Raw genomic sequence first — 6000 nt, 5'->3', positions numbered from 1 at the left:
CTAAGTCAAGAACTCCCTGGGGGATTGAAGCCTTTGTTGCTACACTGCTCAGCTTCCTCTCTGCCAAATATCTCCTCCCTCACACCAGTACAGGAAGTGTTTCAAAGCCTATTCAGACCTAAGGCAAACTAATAGTTTGTTTCTCAAATGATTCTCTACAATAACAGATGCATGTATTTGTCTAAGAGTGTGTGTGTTTATTTATTTATTATGTAACATAATGCTTCGGCCACCTGATGCGAAGAACTGACTCACTGGAAAAGACCCTGATGCTGGGAAAGATTGAAGGTGGAGGAGAAGGGGAGGACAGAGCATGAGATGGTTGGATGGCCTCACCAACTCAATGGACATGAGTCTGAGCAAGCTCCGAGTGTTAGCGATGGACAGGGAAGCCTGGCGTGCTGAAGTCCATGGGGTCACAGAGTTGGACACGACTGAGCGACTGAACTGAACTGAACTGAATATACTCTATCATTGAAGAGACCATGTTTACTATCTTCACTGATACATTTTTAGCACATTGCCTGAAAAATAACTGTTATTTTAATAACAGTACTGTTAAATTTCCAGTCTTCAATTTGAAACATGCTGAACTATTTTCAGTGTTTTTAAAACAATTTAAATTTGTCTTTAGTGAACTAGTGGCTCAGACGGTAAAGGGTCTGTCTGCAATGTGGGAGACCCAGGTTCAATCCCTGGGTTGGGAAGATCCACTGGAGAAGGAAATGGCAATCCACTCCAGTTCTATTGCCTGGAAAATCCCACGGACAGAGGAGCCTGGTAGGCTACAGTGCATGGGGTCGCAAAGATTCGGACACGACTGAGCAACTTCACTTCATTTCACTTCAGTGAACTCAGCTTATAAGTGAAACTTATGTTCATATAAAATAAAATTTTGTTTTATGCTTTTAATTTTACATATTTCTTACACCTAAAATTTCACTCTTATGTAGTTAAATTTAACAGTTTTCAATATTCAGGGACACGTACTCTCTTTAGAAAAGCCTATTCTTTTCCTAGTAATTTCTTTTTCTTTACAATACTGTATTGGTTTTGCCACACATCAACATGAATCCACCATGGGTGTACACATGCTCCCCATCCTGAATCCCCCTCCCATGTCCCTCCCCGTACCATCTCTCTGGGTCATCCCAGTGCACCAGCACCAAGCATCCTGTATCCTGCATCAAACCTGGACTGGCAATTCGTTTCTTATATATTATTCCTGTTTCAATGCCATTCTCCCAAATCATCCCCCCTCCCTCTCCCACAGAGTCCAAAAGGCTGTTCTATACTTCTATATCTCTTTTGGTGTCTTGCATACAGTTTTATCATTACCATCTTTCTAAATTCCATATATATGCGTCCATATACTGTATTGATGTTTTTCTTTCTGGCTTACTTCACTCTGTATAATCAGCTCCAGTTTCATCTACCTCATTAGAACTGATTCAAATGTATTCTTTTTAATGGCTGAGTAGTACTCCATTGTGTATATGTACCACAGCTTTCTTATCCATTCGTCTGCTGATGGACATCTAGGTTGCTTCCATGTCCTGACTATTATAAACAGTGCTGCGATGAACATTGGGGTACATGTGTCTCTTTCAATTCTGGTTTCCTCGGTGTGTATGCCCAGCAGTGGGATTGCTGGGTCATAAGGCAGTTCTATTTCCAGATTTTTGAGGAATCTCCACACTGTTCTCCATAGTGGCTGTACTAGTTTGCATTCCCACCAACAGTGTAAGAGGGTTCCCTTTTCTCCACACTCTCTCCAGCATTTATTGCTTGTAGACTTTTGGATAGCAGCCATTCTGACTGGCGTGAAATGGTACCTCACTGTGGTTTTGATTTGCATTTCTGCAAATAAATGATGTTGACTATCTTTTCATGTGTTTGTTAGCCATCTGCATGTCTTCTTTGGAGAAATGTCTATTTAGTTCTTTGGCTCATTTTTTAATTGGGTCATTTATTTTTCTGGAATTGAGCTGCAGGAGTTGCTTGTATATTTTTGAGATAAGTTGTTTGTCAGTTGCTTCATTTGCTATTATTTTCTCCCACTCTGAAGGCTGTCTTTTCACCTTGCTTAGAGTTTCATTTGTTGTGCAGAAGCTTTTAATTTCAATTAGATCCCATTTGTTTATTTTTGCTTTGATTTCTAATATTCTGGGAGGTGGGTCATAGAGGATCCTGCTGTGATTTATGTTGGAGAGTGTTTTGCCTATGTTCTCCTCTGGCAGTTTTATAGTTTCTGGTCTTACATTTATATCTTTAATCCATTTTGAGTTTATTTTTGTGTATGGTGTTAGAAAGTGTTCTAGTTTCATTCTTTTACAAGTGGTTGACCAGTTTTCCCAGCACCACTTGTTAAAGAGATTGTCTTTTCTCCATTGTTTATTCTTGCCTCCTTTGTCAAAGACAAGGTGTCCATAGGTGCGTGGATTTATCTCTGGGCTTTCTATTTTGTTCCATTGATCTATATTTCTGTCTTTGTGCCAGTACCATACTGTCTTGATGACTATGGCTTTGTAGTAGAGCCTGAAGTCAGGCGGGTTGATTCCTCCAGTTTCATTCTTCTTTTTCAAGATTTCTTTGGCTATTCGAGGTTTTTTGCATTTCCATACAAATTGTGACATTATTTGTTCTAGCTCTGTGAAAAATACCATTGGTAGCTTGGTAAGGGTTGCATTGAATCTATAGATTGCTTTGGGTAGTATACTCATTTTCACTATACTGATTCTTCTGATCCAAGAACATGGTATATTTCTCCATCTATTAGTGTCCTCTTTGATTTCTTTCACCAGTGTTTTATAGTTTTCTATATATAGATACACTTGCCTGGCAAATTCCATGGACGAAGGAGCCTGGTATGCTGCAGTCCATGGGGTCGTGAAGAGTTGGACACGACTGAGTGACTTCTCTTTCACTTTCATGCATTGGAGAAGGAAATGGCAACCTAATCCAGTGTTCTTGCCTGGAGAATCCCAGGGACGGGGGAGCCTGGTGGGCTGCCATCTATGGGGTCACACAGAATTGGACATGACTGAAGTGACTTAGCTGCAGCAGCATGTATAGGTCTTTAGTTTCTTTAGGTAGATATATTCCTAAGTATTTTATTCTTTTCGTTGCAATGGTGAATGGAATTGTTTCCTTAATTTCTCTTTCTATTTTCTCATTATTAGTGTATAGGAATGAAAGGGATTTCTGTGTGTTGATTTTATATCCTGCAACTTTACTATATTCATTGATTAGCTCTAGTAATTTTCTGGTGAAGTCTTTAGGGTTTTCTATGTAGAGGATCATGTCATCTGTAACAGTGAGAGTTTTACTTCTTCTTTTCCAATTTGGATTCCTTTATTTCTTTTTCTGCTCTGATTGCTGTGGCTAAAACTTCCAAAACTATGTTGAATAGTAGTGGTGAAAGTGGGCACCTTGTCTTGTTCCTGACTTTAGGGGAAATGCTTTCAATTTTTCACCATTGAGGATAATGGTTGCTGTGGGTTTGTCATATATAGCTTTTATTATGTTGAGGTATGTTCCTTCTATTCCTGCTTTCTGGAGAGTTTTTATCATAAATGGATGTTGAATTTTGTCAAAGGCTTTCTCTCCATCTATTGAAATAATCATATGGCTTTTATTTTTCAATTTGTTAATGTGCTGTATTACATTGATTGACTTGTGGATATTAAAGAATCCTTGTATCCCTGGGATAAAGCCCACTTGGTCATTCTGTATGATCTTTTTAATATTTTGTTGGGTTCTGATTGCTAGAATTTTGTTAAGGATATTTGCATCTATGTTCATCAGTGATATTGGCCTGTAGTTTTCTTTTTTTGTGGCATCTTTGTCAGGTTTTGGTATTAGGGTGATGGAGGCCTCAAAGAATGAGTTTGGAAGTTTACCCTCCTCTGCAATTTTCTGGAAGAGTTTGAGTAGAATAGATGTTAGCTCTTCTCTAAATTTTTGGTAGAATTCAGCTGTGAAGCTGTCTGGACCTGGGCTTTTGTTTGCTGGAAGATTTCTGATTACAGTTTCAATTTCTGTGCTTGTGATGGGTCTGTTAAGCTTTTCTATTTCTTCCTGGTTCAGTTTTAGAAAGTTGTACTTTTCTAAGAATCTGTCCATTTCTTCCACGTTGTCCATTTTATTGGCATATAATTGCTGATAGTAGTCTCTTATGATCCTTTGTATTTCTGTGTTGTGTGTTGTGATCTCTCCATTTTCATTTCATAGTAATTTTAAAAGAAATGAAGAAAATGGAACAAAGCCTCAGAGAAAGATGGGACTCCATTAAGTGCACCTCACACGTGAATGATAGCACCAGAATAGAACTACAAAGGAGATAAATAATTACTTGTGGAAATGATAGTTGAAAGCTTCCAAAGTTGATGAAAATCATTATTTTATAAATCCAAGAAGGATAAATCCAAAAAGATCCATACACAAGCACATAACAGTAAAATTTTCAAGAGAAAAGAGACCAAAGACAAAAATCTTCAAAGCAGCAAGAGCAAAACCACATTGTATGTGTAAGAGATCCAGTTAAGAGTAATACTGACTTCTCATCAGAACAAATAAGACTAGATTGCTATGGGATCACGTATTTAAGGTGCTGAAAGAAAAAAATATGGTCAGTCATGGTTCTTATAGCCAGCAAAACAGTCTCTCAAAGGTGAAGGCAAAAGAGATCAACTAAGACAAAAACATTTTTTGCTAGTATTACTCACCCCATTTCCTTACAAAAAATACTAAAGGAAATTCTTTTGACTAAAAGCAAATGACCCAAGATGGTAATTAGCATCTATGCAATGTAGAAAAAGCACATAAACCTAATTTGGTAATTGTAATATAAAAGTCAGTATGAATGCATATTTTCCCCCTGAACTTCAACTTGCTGATTAAAAAATTACTATAAAAACAGAAACTGTATAAATGTATACTAAATGGATAACATATATAAATGTAATATATTTGCCACTGATGGCGCAAAGGAAGTGAATAGAAGAAAAGCTGTTTCAGAATAAGCAAATGACACCAAATGTCAACTGAAGTCTGAGGCACAAATGAAGAGAACCAGAAAGGGTAAACAAGGTTCACATAACAAATGTTAAAAATGTACCCTTATTCCTTTTCACCCAGCCTCTTTAAAAAATATATAAAGTAATAACTATAACAATATACATGAAGTTTATAACCATAGTGACATAATATTTATTAATATAATAATAGCACAGAAGAGGGGGATGAGAACAGAGCTATATAGAAGTAATGTTTCTATATTTAACTGACATTGTGAGTATAAATCTGAACTCAGTTATAAGTTAAGATGTAAATATTAAGGCCCAGAGGACTTACCACACAATATGACATAAAAATTGAAAAAAATTAATTAAAAATTTATAATATCATATTAGAAAATATTCACCTGATGCCAAAGTAATATAACTATGCTTCACATGTTAAAGATGTAATTGAAAAGTGGGTAACAGGAATAGACAAGAGAGGAATTTCAGTAAAAAGATAAAAATATGAGAGAATCAAATGAAAATACTAAATTTAAAAAGCATTGCATGAGGGATGGAGAATTCCTTCTATGGGCTTATCAAAAAATTCAACAAAGCTGAAGAAAATCTCAATTTGAAAATATGTCATAGTATATCCACTGTACACTAGTTTATTAACTTCCCTGTTGTTGTTCAGTCACTCAGTCATGTTTGACTCTCAGCGACCCCATGGGCTGCAGCATCCCAGGCTCCCCTGTTCTCCACTATCTCCTGGAGTTTGCTCGAATTCATGTCCATTGATTCGGTGGTGCCATACAGCCATCTCATCCTCAGCAGCACCTTTTCCTTTTGCCTTCAGTCTTCCAGGGCATCAGGGTTCTTCCACCAAGTTGATTCTTCAGATCAGGTGGCCAAAGTATTGAGCTTCAGCATCAGTCCTTCCAATGAATATTAAGCATAGATTTCCTGTAGGATTGACTTGTTTGATCTCCTTGTG

The sequence above is a fragment of the Capra hircus genome, chromosome 4, assembly GCF_001704415.2.
Source record: "Capra hircus breed San Clemente chromosome 4, ASM170441v1, whole genome shotgun sequence".
Classification (NCBI taxonomy): Eukaryota; Metazoa; Chordata; class Mammalia; order Artiodactyla; family Bovidae; genus Capra; species Capra hircus.
The sequence above is the reverse complement of the archived record's forward strand: the minus strand, read 5'-3'. Positions refer to the sequence as shown.